Source organism: Myxine glutinosa, chromosome 13, assembly GCF_964187855.1.
Source record: "Myxine glutinosa chromosome 13, kmMyxGlut1.1, whole genome shotgun sequence".
Taxonomy (NCBI): Eukaryota; Metazoa; Chordata; class Myxini; order Myxiniformes; family Myxinidae; genus Myxine; species Myxine glutinosa.
The window spans coordinates 8,531,818-8,549,432 of record NC_136273.1 but is presented as its reverse complement, the minus strand read 5'-3'; positions in this window follow the sequence as shown (position 1 = coordinate 8,549,432).

Sequence of the window (17,615 nt, the reverse complement as noted above, 5' to 3'; positions counted from 1 at the left end):
GACGTGGGACTGCGAATCGAAAAAAAATGAAAGGAGTGAAAAGGAGTAGCAGAAGGGACAAGGGAGTGAGGGTGAGAAAAAGTAACTGGTTGAGAATGAAGTGATTATGAATGTCGGGGCTCTCTGTATGTTTGGACCTCGGTGCTGTCTCTCTGTCTCTCTGTCTGTCTCTGTCTTTGTCTATCTGTCTCTCTCTCTCTCTCTCTCTCTCTGGAGGGAGATGAACTTTTTTTGCTGCTCTAATTATAATTAATGTCATGTTTTTCAATTCCTCGATTTAATTATTTTGTTGACTGCAATTGAATTACTTGGTTTGTTGTGCTTTTTTTATACTTTTGTAATAAAAGACCTTAAAAGTCAAGTCAAGTCTCTCTCTCTCTCTCTCTCTCCCCCCCCCCTCCCCCCCTCTCTCCCCCCCCCTCTCTTTCCCTTTCTCAATTTTTCACTTAATTTAATCAAACGCTTAATTTGCTCTTGATGTGTTCATAGCTCTTGCGTGAGCATTTCCTTTAAAATTGTTTGTGGTTTCTGTTTGTGTCCTCACCTTTGGTTGGTAAAATTTTTATACTTGCTGGTTTCTTTTGAATATCCTTTGTTCTTTTTTTGGTGTGTTTATGATCCTTATACAATGTTTCTTTGAACTCGTTGCTTGGTTTAACACTGCTTTGTGGAATGGTTTTATACTTTTATAATAAAAGGATACAAAAGTCAAAAACTCTCTCTCTCTCTCTCTCTCTCTCTCTCCCTCTCTCTTTCTGTGTCTCTCTGTCTCTCTCTCTTCCTCTCTCTTCCTCTCTTTTCCTCCCTCTTCCTCTCTCTTCCTCTCTCTTCCTCTCTCTTCCTCTCTCTCCCTCTCTCTCTCTCTTCCTCTCTCTCCCTCTCTCTTCCTCTCTCTCATATTGCATTTCCCCTTTTGCTTTTCTCTCTTCTCTCTCTCCCTCTCTCTCATATTGCGTTTCCCCTTTTGCTTTTCTCTCTTCTCTCTCTCTTCCTCTCTCTTCCTCTCTTTTCCTCTCTTTTCCTCTCTTTTCCTCCCTCTTCCTCTCTCTTCCTCTCTCTTCCTCTCTCTTCCTCTCTCTTCCTCTCTCTTCCTCTCTCTTCCTCTCTCTCTCTTCCTCTCTCTTCCTCTCTCTTCCTCTCTCTTCCTCTCTCTCATATTGCGTTTCCCCTTTTGCTTTTCTCTCTTCTCTCTCTCCCTCTCTCTCATATTGCGTTTCCCCTTTTGCTTTTCTCTCTTCTCTCTCTCTTCCTCTCTCTTCCTCTCTTTTCCTCTCTTTTCCTCTCTTTTCCTCCCTCTTCCTCTCTCTTCCTCTCTCTTCCTCTCTCTTCCTCTCTCTTCCTCTCTCTCTCTCCCTCTCTCTTCCTCTCTCTTCCTCTCTCTTCCTCTCTCTCATATTGCGTTTCCCCTTTTGCTTTTCTCTCTCTCTCTCTTTCTCTCTCTCTCTTCCTCTCTCTTCCTCTCTCTTCCTCTCTCTTCCTCTCTCTTCCTCTCTCTTCCTCTCTCTCATATTGCGTTTCCCCTTTTGCTTTTCTCTCTTCTCTCTCTCCCTCTCTCTCATATTGCGTTTCCCCTTTTGCTTTTCTCTCTTCTCTCTCTCTTCCTCTCTCTTCCTCTCTCTTCCTCTCTCTTCCTCTCTCTTCCTCTCTCTTCCTCTCTCTTCCTCTCTCTTCCTCTCTCTTCCTCTCTCTTCCTCTCTCTTCCTCTCTCTCCCTCTCTCTCATATTGCGTTTCCCCTTTTGCTTTTCTCTCTTTTCGCCGCGTGTTGCAGAATGAGAATGCTTTATTTGCAGGTGTTCCTCTCGACTGCATTTGGCACACAGCTGTGTTTGTCTCACCCCGGATACTTTAGGGTAACCGCTCTGTAGGGGATAGATGCCCCCACCCTCCCCCATATCACCACCTCCACCTCCATCCTCTCTCTATAAGTGCAACCAAAAGAAATGGACACATCAGCAAAATCAGCAAAAACAAAGTCCGATTTGAAAAGACCACGACACTGGATCTTGAAAATTGTTATCTTCTTCAACCCTAAACAGATATTGATTCACACATTGCATGTTTTCACTTGATACCTCCCCCCACCCCCACCCGTCCCTCCATCTCTACCCAATAACCCCCCCGAACTCCTACTCTACCAAATAACCCCACCCTCCCCCACCCTTCCCTCAATTACTACCCAATGACCTCCCCCCCTAACTCCTACTCCACCAAATAACCCCCCACCACCCCTACCTCACTACCAATTACCCCCCCCCTCTCCACCACCCCCTCTCGACTTAATATCTCACTTCAGAAACAAGTGGATACACTGATGGATATAATGAAAGAGCGGTTGATATATATCACGGCCATGATGGCCCAAACGACTTCCTGTGTCAAAGTTTGTCTCCTCTTGCATATTCTTTGTACAAAGTTTCAGGTTTAAAGTGTTCACCCTTGTATAAAGTTTCAGATTTAAAGTGTTCACCCTTGTATAAAGTTTCAGGTTTAAAGTGTTCACCCTTGCATAAACTTTCAGGTTTAAAGTGTTCACCCTTGTATAAAGTTTCAGGTTTAAAGTGTTCACCCTTGAATAAAGTTTCAGGTTTAAAGTTTCAGGTTTAAAGTGTTCACCCTTGAATAAAGTTTCAGGTTTAAAGTGTTCACCCTTGTATAAAGGTTCAGGTTTAAAGTTTTCACCCTTGTATAAAGTTTCAGGTTTTGAAGTGTTCATCCTTATATAAAGTTTCAGGTTTTGAAGTGTTCATCCTTGTATAAAGTTTCAGGTTTAAAGTGATAATTCTTATATAAAGTTTTATGTTTAAACTGTCCATCCTTATATAAAGTTTCAGGTTTAAAGTGTTCATCCTTGTATAAAGTTTCAGGTTTAAAGTGTTCATCCTTGTATAAAGTTTCAGGTTTTGAAGTGTTCTTCCTTGCATGAATATTCAGGTTTAAAGTGTTCCTCCTTGTATAAATTTTTAGGTTTAAAGTGTTCACCCTTGTATAAAGTTTCAGGTTTAAAATGTCCATCCTTATATGAAGTTTCAGGTTTAAAGTGTTCATCCTTGTATAAATTTTCAGGTTTATAGTGTTCACCCTTGCATAAAGTTTCAGGTTTAAACTGTCCATCCTTATATAAAGTTTCAGGTTTAAAGTGTTCACCCTTGCATAAAGTTTCAGGTTTAAAGTGTTCACCCTTGTATAACGTTTCAGGTTTAAAGTGTTCATCCTTGTATAAAGTTTCAGGTTTAAAGTGTTCACCCTTGTATAACGTTTCAGGTTTAAAGTGTTCATCCTTATATAAAGTTTTAGGTTTAAACTGTCCATCCTCATATAAAGTTTCAGGTTTAAAGTGTTCATCCTTGTATAAAGTTTTCAAGTTGAAAGTGTTCTGTCTTGTATAAAGTTTCAGTTTTGAAGTGGTCATCCTTGAAGAAACTTTTCAAGTTTAAAGTGTTCTTCCTTGTATAAAGTTTCAGGTTTTGAAGTGCTCATCCTATTATAAATTTTCAGGTTGAAAGTGTTCATCCTTGTATAAAGTTTTCAAGTTTAAAGTATTCATCCTTGTATAAGGTTTCAGGTTTAGCGTGTTCATCCTTGTATAAAGTTTCAGGTTTAAAGTGTTTATCGTTGTATAAAGTTTCAGGTTTAAAGTGTTCATCCTTCAATAAAGTTTAAGGTTTAAAGAGTTCATCCTTTTATAAAGTTTCAGGTTTAAAGTGTTCATCATTGTTTCAAGTTTCAGATATAAAGTGTTCATCCTTGCATAAAGTTTTAGGTTTGAAGTGTTCATCGTTGTGTAAAGTTTTCAGGTTTATCGTATTCATCCTTGTATAAAGTTTTAGGTTTTGAAGTGTTCCTCTTTGTATAAAGTTTCAGGTTTATAGTGTTCATCCTTGTATATAGTTTCAGGTTTAAAGTGTCCATCCTTGTATAAAGTTTCAGGTTTAAAGTGTTCATGCTTGTATATGGTTTCAGATTTAACGTGTTCATCCTTGTGTACAGTTTTAGGTTTTAAGTGTCCATCCTTGTATAAAGTTTCAGGTTTAAAGTGTTCATCCTTGTATAAAGTTTTAGGTTTTGAATTGTTGATCCTTGTATAAACTTTGAGGTTTTGAAGTGTTCCTCTTTGTATAAAGTTTCAGGTTTATAGTGTTCATCCTTGTATGAAGTTTTCCAGTTTAAAGTGTTCATCCTTGTTTCAAGTTTTGAAGTGTAAAGTGTTCAATCTTGCACAAAGTTTCAGGTTTAAAGTGTTCATCCTTGTATAAAGTTGAAAGTTAAAGTGTTTATCATTGTATAAAGTTATTAAGTTTAAAGTGTTCATCCTTGTTTCAAGTTTCAGGTTGAAAGTGTTTCTCCTTGTATAAAGTTTCAGGTTTAAAGTTTTCATTCTTGTATAACGTTTCAGGTTTAAAGTGTTCACCCTTGCATAAAGTTTCAGGTTTAAAGTGTTCATCCTTATATAAAGTTTTAGGTTTAAACTGTCCATCCTTATATAAAGTTTCAAGTTTAAAGTGTTCATCCTTGTGTAAAGTTTTACGTTGAAACTGTACATCTTGATATAAATTTTCAGGTTTAAAGTGTTCATCCTTGTATAAAGTTTGAGGTTTTGAAGTGTTCCTCTTTCTATAAAGTTTCAGGTTTATAGTGTTCATCCTTGTATAAAGTTTTCCACTTTAAAGTGTTCATCCTTGTTTCAAGTTTTGAAGTTTAAAGTGTTCAATCTTGCACAAAGTTTCAGGTTTAAAGTGTCCATCCTTGTATAAAGTTGAAAGTTTAAAGTGTTTATCGTTGTATAAAGTTTTTAAGTTTGACGTGTTCATCCTTTTCAAGTTTCAGGTTTAAAGTGTTCCTCCTTGTGTAAAGTTTTACGTTTAAACTGTCCATGCTTATATAAATTTTCAGGTTTAAAGTGTTCATCCTTGTATAAAGTTTTCAAGTTGAAAGTGTTCTTTCTTGTATAAAGTTTCAGGTTTGAAGTGGTCATCCTTGTTTCATGTTTCAGGTTTAAAGTGTTCTTCCTTGTATAAAGTTTCAGGTTTTGAAGTGCTCATCCTTGTATAAATTTTCAGGTTTAAAGTGTTCTTCATTGTTTCAAGTTTCAGATATAAAGTGTTCATCCTTGCATAAAGTTTTAGGTTTGAAGTGTTCATCCTTGTATAAAGTTTTAGGTTTTGAATTGTTGATCCTTATATAAACTTTAATGTTTTGAAGTGTTCCTCTTTGTATAAAGTTTCAGGTTTTTGTGTTCATCCTTGTATAACGTTTCAGGTTTAAAGTGTTCATCCTTGTGTAAAGTGTCAGGTTTAAAGTTTTCAACCTTGTACAATGTTTCAAGTTTAACATGTTCATCCTTGTATAAAATTTCAGGTTTAAAGTGTTCATCCTTGTATAAAGTTTGAGGTTTTGAAGTGTTCCTCTTTGTATAAAGTTTCAGGTTTATAGTGTTCATCCTTGTATAAAGTTTTCCAGTTTAAAGTGTTCATCCTTGTTTCAAGTTTTGAAGTGTAAAGTGTTCAATCTTGCACAAAGTTTCAGGTTTAAAGTGTTCATCCTTGTATAAAGTTTAAAGTGTTTATCGTTGTATAAAGTGTTTCAGGTTTAAAGTGTTCCTCCTTGTATAAAGTTTCAGCTTTAAAGTTTTCATCCTTGTATAAAGTTTAAAGTTTAAAGTGTTCATCCTTGTATAAAGTTTCAGGTTTAAAGTTTTCATCTTTGTATGAAGTTTCAGGTTTAAAGTTTTCATCCTTGTATAATCCTTGTATAAAGTTTCAGGTTTAAAGTTTTCATCCTTGTATAATGTTTTCAAGTTTAAATTGTTCATCCTTGTATGAAGTTTAAAGTGTTTATCGTTGTATAAAGTTTTTAAGTTTAAAGTGTTCATCCTTGTTTAAAGTTTAAAGTGTTTATCGTTGTATAAAGTTTTTAAGTTTAAAGTGTTCATCCTTGTATAAAGTTTAAAGTTTTCATCCTTGTATAAAGTTTAAAGTGTTCATCCTTGTATAAAGTTTCAAGTTTTCATCCTTGTTTAAAGTTTCAGGTTTAAAGTTTTCATCCCTGTTTCAAATTTCAGGTTTAAAGTTTTCGTTCTTGTATAAAGTTTCAGGTTTAAAGTGTTCATCCTTGTATAAAGTTTCAGGTTTAAACTTTTCATTCTTGTGTAATGTTTTCAAGTTTAAAGTGTTCATCCTTGTATGAAATTTAAAGTGTTCATCCTTGGATAAAGATTTCAGGTTTAAAGTGTTCATCCTTGTCGAAAGTTTTCCAGTTTAAATTGTTCATCCTTGTTTCTAGTTTTCAAGTTTAAAGTGTTCATCCTTGTATAAAGATTTCAGGTTTAAAGTGTTTATGCTTGTATAAAGTTTTCCAGTTTAAAGTGTTCAATCTTGCACAAAGTTTCAAGTTTAAAGTGTTCATCCTTGTTTCAAGTTTCAGGTTTAAAGTGTTCATCCTTGTATAAAGTTTCAGGTTTAAAGTTTTCATCCTTGTATAAAGTTTTCAAGTTTAAAGTGTTCATCATTGTATAAAGTTTTCAAGTTTCAAGTGTTCATCCTTGTATAAAGTTTTATCACACTAAAACACATTGCTTCAAAAAGGGGACCGAAAAACAACAACAACCACGGTCCCCGGAAAAGGCCAACCCCCGCTTTGCGGGGAAAAATGGCCTCTAAATGTGGTTATTTTATTTTATTTTATATCCTTGTATAAAGTTTCAGGTTTAAAGTTTTCATCCTTGTATAAAGTTTCCAGTTTAAAGTGTTCAATCTTGCACAAAGTTTCAAGTTTACAGTGTTCATCATTGTATAAAGTTTTCAAGTTTCAAGTGTTCATCCTTGTATAAAGTTTCAAGTTTAAAGTGTTCATCCTTGTATGAAGTTTAAAGTGTTTATCGTTGTATTAAGTTTAAAGTGTTCATCCTTGTTTCAAGTTTCAGGTTTAAAGTGTTCATCGTTGTATAATGTTTTCAAGTTTAAAGTGTTCATTCTTGTATAAAGTTTAAAGTGTTCATCCTTGTATAATGTTTTCAAGTTTAAAGTGTTCATTCTTGTATAAAGTTTAAAGTGTTCATCCTTGTATAATGTTTTCAAGTTTAAAGTGTCCATCCTTGTTTCAAGTTTCCTTGTTTCAAGTTTCAAGTGTTCATCCTTGTTTCAAGTTTCAGGTTTAAAGTGTTTATCGTTGTATAAAGTTTTTAAGTTTAAACTGTTCATCCTTGTATAATGTTTTCAAGTTTAAAGTGTCCATCCTTGTTTCAAGTTTCAAGTGTTCATCCTTGTTTCAAGTTTCAGGTTTAAAGTGTTTATCGTTGTGTAAAGTTTTTAAGTTTAAAGTGTTCATCCTTGTATAAAGTTTTCAAGTTTCAAGTGTTCATCCTTGTATTATAATGTTTTCAAGTTTAAAGTGTTCATCCTTGTATAAAGTTGAAAGTTTAAAGTGTTCATCCTTGTATAAAGTTGAAAGTTTAAAGTGTTCATCCTTGTATAAAGTTTAAAGTGTTTATTCGTTGTCTAATGTTTTCAAGTTTAAAGTGTCCATCCTTGTTTCAAGTTTCAAGTGTTCATCCTTGTTTCAAGTTTCAAGTTTAAAGTGTTCATCCTTGTATAAAGTTTCAAGTTTCAAGTGTTCATCCTTGTATAAACTTTCAGGTTTAAAGTGTTCATCCTTGTATAAAGTTGAAAGTTTTAAGTGTTCATCCTTGTATAAAGTTGAAAGTTTAAAGTGTTCAGCCTTGTATAAAGTTTAAAGTGTTTATCGTTGTATAAAGTTTTTAAGTTTAAACTGTTCATCCTTGTCTCATGTTTTCAAGTTTAAAGTGTCCATCCTTGTTTCAGGTTTAAAGTGTTCATCCTTGTTTCAGGTTTAAAGTGTTCAGCCTTGTTTCAGGTTTAAAGTGTTCATCCTTGTTTCAAGTTTAAAGTGTCCATCCTTGTTTCAGGTTTAAAGTGTTCATCCTTGTTTCAGGTTTAAAGTGTTCAGCCTTGTTTCAGGTTTAAAGTGTTCATCCTTGTTTCAGGTTTAAAGTGTCCATCCTTGTTTCAGGTTTAAAGTGTTCATCCTTGTTTCAGGTTTAAAGTGTTCATCCTTGTTTCAGGTTTAAAGTGTCCATCCTTGTTTTGCACTATTATTGTGAAATGCTCTCTTTCATGCAGCTCCGAAAAGCTGCGATGGTGTCCCGGCAGCACCGAGAGCGAGCCCGGGTGTCCGGAGGGTTCTGGGAGCCCCCTCCAGGCGAGAGGGCCCTTCCGGGCCAGACTCGCTGGCGCCGCCGGTTTCGCGTCACCCATTCAGAGGTCGCTGTTCTGGGCTCGGCACAAAGGCGCCTCGGATTACGCCGGTCCCCGGGTGGGGGTCTCTTCGCTGCGAATTGCCGTGACATCCCGAACCCCAACCCCTCCTGCCTTTTTTTTATACACCACCTCCTCCCCATATTTTCTCTGTGTCCGCGGGCTCTGACTGCCGCACCTGTGTGTCCCTTTCGGCCTTTTCTGCCCCGACCCTTTTGTACGGCACATGGGAATTAGAAGCTCCTGACAAATACCCTTTGTCCTTTGGTCTCCTCGCGCCCCGCCTCCTCGAGCGCCCCGCCCCTTGGAATCCCCCTCCGAGCGCTCCCTCCCCGACGTTAGCGTGTGAACCGACGTGTTACCCCGCGGTGACACATCATCAGCTGTTTGCTTGAGATGACTTCGGGAAAAGAACATTTTTATAAAATGAAGTCGGAGATGATCATGGCGTGCAGCGAATAAGGAGGCTTTGTTTTCGGGGGGGGGGGGGGGGGAGGGAGGAGGGAGGAGGGGAAAAATGTGAATATTTCCTTTAATTAATAAATCGCAAATATCAAACGGAGGGGGTTAGGGGGGAATTAGTTTGATGCCTGATTCCCAGTCACCAAGGAGGGGTAGATTCGCTGATTCCAAGTCCATTTCCCGCTATTTAATTCCATATAAACCGCCATGAAAACACTGCGTGTGTCCGAGAGATGAAAGGCGTCCATGATAATAACAAGCCGCCTTGGTTTGCCATGAGAAGGCAAAGCTCTGAGCCTCCTCCACCCCCCCCCCGGGTCCACCCTTCCTTGATCCCGATTTACCCCCCCTCCCCTTTCTCCCCAGAGCCCCCGGTCTCTGCTGACATGCGGACAAATTGGCGGACGCCCGGCTCATTTCCCGGGCCGCGGCGAGCGTTCCCGCAGCAGGGGGATGCAGAGGCAGCTGCGGAGGGGCGAGGGGGGGCTCGTACAGGTGGCCACGAGACAATCGGGCGGGGTGTGTGGGAACGCCGCGGGGCTGGCGCCAGCCTGTCTACGGAGCCCCTCCCGTCTCCCCCTCTCTTTGCTCCCTCCCCTTCCCGCCTTCCCAACGCTCCTTCCCTCTCAATTCCACAATCTCGAATGGCTCCGCTTGCTCGCCGCGTGTATTATGTCATAATGGAGCAGCGCTCCTTATTCCCAATGTACAAGAAATACTTCCGACTTCCTCATTCAATTCCCTGTTTGATGAGGTGTAAATTGCATTCCTTCCTTATAAGCCTTCTCCAAATGATGTAAAATGGGTTCACACTGTTTCGTCTTCTCGAGCTTCACCCCATCCCTTTCCAACCTTATTTGAACGGCACATTTACACACCACATCTACACACTACTACGTCTACACACCTCCACGTCTCCACACCTCCACGTCTGGACCCCTACACAACTCCATGTCGACACAACTCCACGTCTACACACCTCCACGTCTACACACCTCCACGTCTACACACCTCCACGTCTACACACCTCCACGTCAACACAACTCCACGTCAACACAACTCCACGTCTACACAACTCCACGTCTACACAACTCCACGTCTACAAACCTACACATCTCCACATCTACACACCTCCACGTATACGCAACTCCACGTCTACACAACTCCATGTCTACACTCCTCCACGTCTACACAACTCCACGTCTACACAACTCCACGTCTACAAACCTCCACGTCTACACCCCTACACATCTCCACATCTACGCACCTCCACGCATACGCAACTCCACGTCTACACAACTCCATGTCTACACTCCTCCACGTCTACACAACTCCATGTCTACACAACTCCATGTCTACACAACACCATGTTTACACCCCTCCATGTCTACACCTCTCCACGTCTACAAACATCCACGTCTACACCCCGACAATCTCCACATCTACACAACTCCACGTCCACAAACCTCCACGTCTACACACCTCCACGTCTCCACGTCTCCACCCCTACACATCTCCACATCTACACAACTCCACGTCCACAAACCTCCACGTCTACACCCCTACACACCTCCACATCTACACACCTCCACGTCTCCACCCCTACACATCTACACAACTCCACGTCCACAAACCTCCACGTCTACACCCCTACACATCTCCACATCTACACACCTCCACGTCTACACCCCTACACATCTCCACATCTACACAACTCCACGTCTACACCCCTACACATCTACACAACTCCACGTCTACACCCCTACACATCTCCACATCTACACACCTCCACGTCTACACCCCTACACATCTCCACATCTACACACCTCCACGTCTACACTCCTACACATCTCCACATCTACACAACTCCACGTCCACAAACCTCCACGTCTACACCCCTACACATCTCCACACCTACACAACTCCACGTCTACACCCCTAAACATCTCCACATCTACACACCTCCACGTCTACACCCCTACACATCTCCACATCTACACAACTCCACGTCCACAAACCTCCACGCCTACACCCCTACACATCTCCACATCTACACACCTCCACGCCTACACCCCTACACATCTCCACATCTACACACCTCCACGCCTACACATCTACACACCTCCACGCCTACACCCCGACACATCTCCACATCGACACACCTCCACGTCTACACCCCTACACATCTCCACATCTACACAACTCCACGTCCACAAACCTCCACGTCTACAGATCTACACATCTACACAACTCCACGTCCACAAACCTCCACGTCTACACCCCTACACATCTCCACATCTACACACCTCCACGTCTACACATCTGCACAACTCCACGTCAACACAACTTCACGTCTACACAACTTCACGTCTACACAACTCCACGTCTACACAACTCCACGTCTACCCAACTCCACGTCTACCCAACTCCACGTCTGCACACTCCACGTCTACACAACTCCACGTCTACCCAACTCCACGTCTACCCAACTCCACGTCTACCCAACTCCACGTCTACCCAACTCCACGTCTACACAATTCGACGTCTGCACAACTCGACGTCTACACAACTCCACGTCTACAAACCTCCACGTCTACAAACCTCTACGTGTACACAACTCCACGTCTACACAACTCCACGTCTACCCAACTCCACGTTTAGTTGGGTAGACGCAACTCCACGTCTAGTTGGGTAGAAATCCACGTCTACACAACTCCACGTCTACCCAACTCCACGTCAACACATCTCCACATCTCTACGTCTACACATCTCCACGTCTACACAACTCCACGTCTACAAACCTCCACGTCTACACATGTCCACATCTACACACTTTCACATCTCTACATCTACACACCACCCACACCATATCTACACATTTACACACCTTCCACACCTCCACATCTACACACCTTCCACACCATATTTACACAGGTTCCACATCTACACACCTTCCACACCTCCACATCTCCCCCTTCCCTCCCACCACAACTCCCCCCTCCTAAACATGGCCCCCGTCCTAAAGCCTTCTAACGCCCGACACTGGGAAATGCTCCCACGTTCTCAGAACTCCATACAAATCCACTGCGAGCAGCTTCTCGGGCCTTTTCTCTCCAGTAAAACGCAGGAATCCATCGGCTCGGTTTGCGCGCGAATCCCCCGTTTCCCACGGAGCCGGAGGTCAGGGGCCCGAGGCCGATTATCATGTGAATTGTGGGAATGCGCGCAGAGATGCCTGCCCGGGGTTCCACCATATGGCGCCCGGAGACGACGCGGATATCGCTCCTGTTGTGGTCCCGACGACCTTCTCTTCCACACACACCCCCCCCCTCTGCCAGTCACAACCTTACTTCCCACCAACGACTGCCCGCTCCGAGCATCTCCTCCACCCACCGCCGGAACTTCAAGCACATTCTGACGAACAATAAGAAGGCGCCATCGTGAGCGGGAGCACCTCCATCCGCTGGACCCCGGATGATGCGCGTTCAACCCCAATTCAATCACAAACCAATATGGACTCACTTCCTGGACTCATTGTTTCTATCAGGGCAAACACTTTCATCCTGATTATCACACGTTATCATTTCCCTTATAATCACAACTTCTCCAGAATCGCATTGGGATGCACCTCATCACCGATCCAAGAACATTTAATAACCACCTCAATTTGATAACCACCCTGAACGAGTAGTGGCCAAAACATTAAGCTTTCCCAAATTTGTAATGAACCATTGTACCCCTAATGTTACCCTTAGTTACCCCTTTTGTTACCTTTATTGCTACCCTTATTGTTACCCCTATTGTTACCCTTATTGTTACCCATAATGTTTCCTTTATTGTTACCATTATTGTTACCCCTATTACCCCCATTGATCCCCTATTGTTACCCTTATTGTTACCGCTATTTTCCCCCTATCGTTACCTTTATTGTTACCCTTATTGCCCTTATTATTACCCCTATTGTTACCCCCATTACTCCCCTATTGTTACCCCTATTGTTACCCCTATTGTTACCCTTATTGTTAATCCTAGTGTTACCCCCATTGCTCCCCTATAGTTACTCCTACGTTTTCCCCTATTGTTACCTTTATTGTTACCCTTATTGTTACCCTTATTGTTACCCTTATTGTTACTCCTATTGTTACCCCCATTGTTCCCCTATTGTTACCCATATTTTTACCCATATTGGTACCTCTATTGTTACCCCTATTGCTACCTCTATTGTTACCTCTATTGGTATTCCCATTGTTCCCCCTATTTCTACCCCAATTGTTACCCCTATTGATACCCCTATTGCTGCCTCTAGTGTTACCTCTATTGATACCCCCATTGATACCTCTATGGATACCCCTATTGTTACCTCTATTCTTACCCCTATTGTTACCCCTATTGTTACTCTTATTGTTATTCCTATTGTTACCCCCATTTCCCCCCTATTGTTACCCTTATTGTTATTCCTATTGTTACCCACATTGTTCCCCTATTGTTACCCCTATTGTTACCCTTATTGTACTCCTATTGTTACCCCCATTGCTCCCCTATTGTTACTCCTAAGTTTCCTCCATTTTTACCCCTATTGGTACCTCTGTTACCCCTATTGCTACCTCTATTGTTACCTCTATTGATATCCCCATTGTTCCCCCTATTTCTACCCCAATTATTACCCCTATTGATACCCCTATTGATACCCCTATTGCTGCCTCTAGTGTTACCTCTATTGATACCCCCATTGATACCCCCATTGATACCCCCATTGATACCTCTATGGATACCCCTATTGTTACCCCTATTGTTACCCCTATTGTTACCCCTATTGTTACTCTTATTGTTACTCCTATTGTTACCCCCATTTGCCCCCTAATGTTACCCCCATTGCTCCCCTATTGTTACTCCTCAGTTTCCTCCATTTTTACCCCTATTGATACCCCTATTGTTACCTCTATTATTAGCCCTATTGTTACTTCTATTGTTACCCCCATTGTTATGCCTATTGACACCCCGGTTGATACCCTAATTGATACCTCTATTGTTACCTCTATTGTTACCCCAATTGTTATATCCATTGTTATCCCAAAAGCCTTGCAGTGAGTACGTTCCAAAACAGTTTTCCGTTCATTGATTTGAATGTATTGCAATACTATACACTAGCCGAAACCCGTGGAACATCCACGGAAGGGAGGATGTGGTGTATGGATAGAGTGTACCATTATGGATGGCATAGGGGATTTGCTTGTCCGAGTAAGAGTTAGGAAGAAAGATGAGAATGAAGAGTGCGTATATGAACAACGATCGCCGACACCGGCACAAATGCATGCTCTGGATTGTCCACTCAGCGAACGGCTTGCTTTCGCCTTCGCCTGTCCAATCAGCGGACGGCTTGCTTCGCCTTCGCCCAGCAGACGCCAATACGATGGCGTCGTAAGATGGCGTCGTATCGGCAGTTAATCGGATGCTTTTGGGCCCCAACGTCGGCTAATTCAGATTTTTCGAGTATGACTGTACGTGATAAACAAAGAGCGAGGTTCGTAGATCGTAAATCCATTAGTGCCGTGGGCATCGGGTCACTGGGTGCGGCGTAAAAGGGATAACAAAGTCGAGTCCTTACGCTATTATTATATAGATAATGTAATGTCTAAACACTGATCTTCTGCAGGTAGTCCTTGTAGTTCTACACAGGTGGGTTCACATTGGGTTCAAAGGTTCAGATTAATTGTCTGAACAATTATTCCAATCCTTTCTGTTTGAGCTTCCATGAGCCTCGACCTTGTACAGAAACCTCCCTCCCTAAAACCAGACCAATAGAGTCTAACAACGGCGTAGCCGGGCTTGTTTCATGCTTTAGTTGAAAAGGGTAGTATGACCTGGGTGGGGTTACCAGTTACCAGTTAGCAAATAATGTGAGTATAAATTTTTTTCAATAAATTCCACATTCCTGTGCCACCTTCAGTCGAACGTCAGGCATTGACGGCAGGTTCGTGAAGGACTTGCACAAAAACGTACCCATTCTGAATGTTGCTCCATCCAGTCAATGGCGAAACTGCAAATGGGGATCCGCAAATGTAACGGATGGAAACCCTTACGTCATTTCCTCATTCAAAGTTAAACTCAATATCTCTATATTTTCTTTTCAAAGAGCATAATTCATCATTCCAATCAGAAATTGATAATATATGCATACATACATACATGCATACATACATGCATACATACATACATACGACAGACAAACACCGGTCCAGACGGCATTGCCCTACAGGCTACGCTGTAAAAAATTAAAAACATGACTTTTTTGATCCAAAAACCCATGACCCGTTTACAAAAGATACTGAAGTGAACGTTTACACTTTTACATTCCATGTTTGGGGGAATGGTTACACTTTTACATGCCATGTTTGGGGGAATGCTTATACTTTTACATTCCATGTTTGGGGAATGTTTATCCTTTTACATGCCATGTTTGGGGGAATGGTTACACTTTTACATTCCATGTTTGGGGGATGCTTACACCTTTACATTAAATGTTCTGGGAATGCTTACACTTTTACATTCTTTTTCGGGAATGCTCATACTTTTACATTCCATGTTTGGGGGAATGTTTACGCTTTTACATTCTTTTTGGGGAATGCTCATACTTTTACATTCCATGTTTGGGGGAATGCTTACACGTTTTACATTCCATGTTTGGGGAATGCTTACACGTTTTACATTCCATGTTTGGGGGAATGCTTACACGTTTTACATTCCATGTTTGGGGGAATGTTTAGCGCTTTTACATTCTTTTTTGGGAATGCTCATTCTTTTACATTCCATGTTTGGGGGAATGCTTACACGTTTTACATTCCATGTTTGGGGGAATGCTTACACGTTTTACATTCCATGTTTGGGGGAATGCTTACACGTTTTACATTCCATTTTTGGGGGAATGTTTACGCTTTTACATCCTTTTTGGGGAATGCTCATACTTTTACATTCCATGTTTGGGGGAATGTTTACGCTTTTACATTATTTTTGGGGAATGCTCATACTCTTACATTCCATGTTTGGGGGAATGTTTACGCTTTTACATTATTTTGTGGGAATGCTTATACTTTTACATTCCATGTTTGGGGGAATGCTTACACGTTTTACATTCCATGTTTGGGGGAATGCTTACACGTTTTACATTCCATGTTTGGGGGAATGTTTCGCGCTTTTACATTCTTTTTTGGGAATGCTCATTCTTTTACATTCCATGTTTGGGGGAATGCTTACACGTTTTACATTCCATGTTTGGGGGAATGCTTACACGTTTTACATTCCATGTTTGGGGGAATGTTTACGCTTTTACATCCTTTTTGGGGAATGCTCATACTTTTACATTCCATGTTTGGGGGAATGTTTACACTTTTACATTATTTTGGGGAATGCTCATACTTTTACATTCCATGTTTGGGGGAATGTTTACGCTTTTACATTATTTTTGGGGAATGCTCATACTCTTACATTCCATGTTTGGGGGAATGTTTACGCTTTTACATTATTTTGTGGGAATGCTTATACTTTTACATTCCATGTTTGGGGGAATGCTTACACGTTTTACATTCCATGTTTGGGGGAATGCTTACACGTTTTACATTCCATGTTTGGGGGAATGTTTCGCGCTTTTACATTCTTTTTTGGGAATGCTCATTCTTTTACATTCCATGTTTGGGGGAATGCTTACACGTTTTACATTCCATGTTTGGTGGAATGCTTACACGTTTTACATTCTATGTTTGGGGGAATGTTTACGCTTTTACATCCTTTTTGGGGAATGCTCATACTTTTACATTCCATGTTTGGGGGAATGTTTACACTTTTACATTATTTTGGGGAATGCTCATACTTTTACATTCCATGTTTGGGGGAATGTTTACGCGTTTACATTATTTTTGGGGAATGCTCATACTCTTACATGCCATGTTTGGGGGAATGTTTACGCTTTTACATTATTTTGTGGGAATGCTTATACTTTTACATTCCATGTTTGGGGGAATGCTTACACGTTTTACATTCCATGTTTGGGGGAATGCTTACACGTTTTACATTCCATGTTTGGGGGAATGTTTCGCGCTTTTACATTCTTTTTTGGGAATGCTCATTCTTTTACATTCCATGTTTGGGGGAATGCTTACACGTTTTACATTCCATGTTTGGGGGAATGCTTACACGTTTTACATTCCATGTTTGGGGGAATGTTTACGCTTTTACATCCTTTTTGGGGAATGCTCATACTTTTACATTCCATGTTTGGGGGAATGTTTACACTTTTACATTATTTTGGGAATTCTCATACTTTTACATTCCATGTTTGGGGGAATGTTTACGCTTTTACATTATTTTTGGGGAATGCTCATACTCTTACATTCCATGTTTGGGGGAATGTTTACGCTTTTACATTCTTTTTGGGGAATGCTCATCCTTTTACATTCCATGTTTGGAGGAATGTTTACGCTTTTCCATTATTTTGGGGAAATGCTCATAGTTTTACATTCCATGTTTGGGGGAATGTTTACGCTTTTACATTCTTTTTGGGGAATGCTCATACGTTTACATTCCATGTTTGGCAAAATGCTTACACTTTTACATTACATGTTTGGGGGAATGCTTTTTTCCCCATTCGACTGGACGTGATTTGCACAAGACTTTGTAATTTGTTAATGGTGCCGGTGATCACTCGCCTCCTCTTTGTCTAAGACAGCGTGGGATCCTAATAACGTCCACCAGCGAGCATTGCTGGCACACGAGTCCTCCTGCCCAACGTTCTTCAGACGGACGGGACACACATTGATGCCTCTGAATGGGAACCAGCATGGGGTGACGGTTTATAGCCGGGTCGGGATTCAAACCCATGACAGACAGCT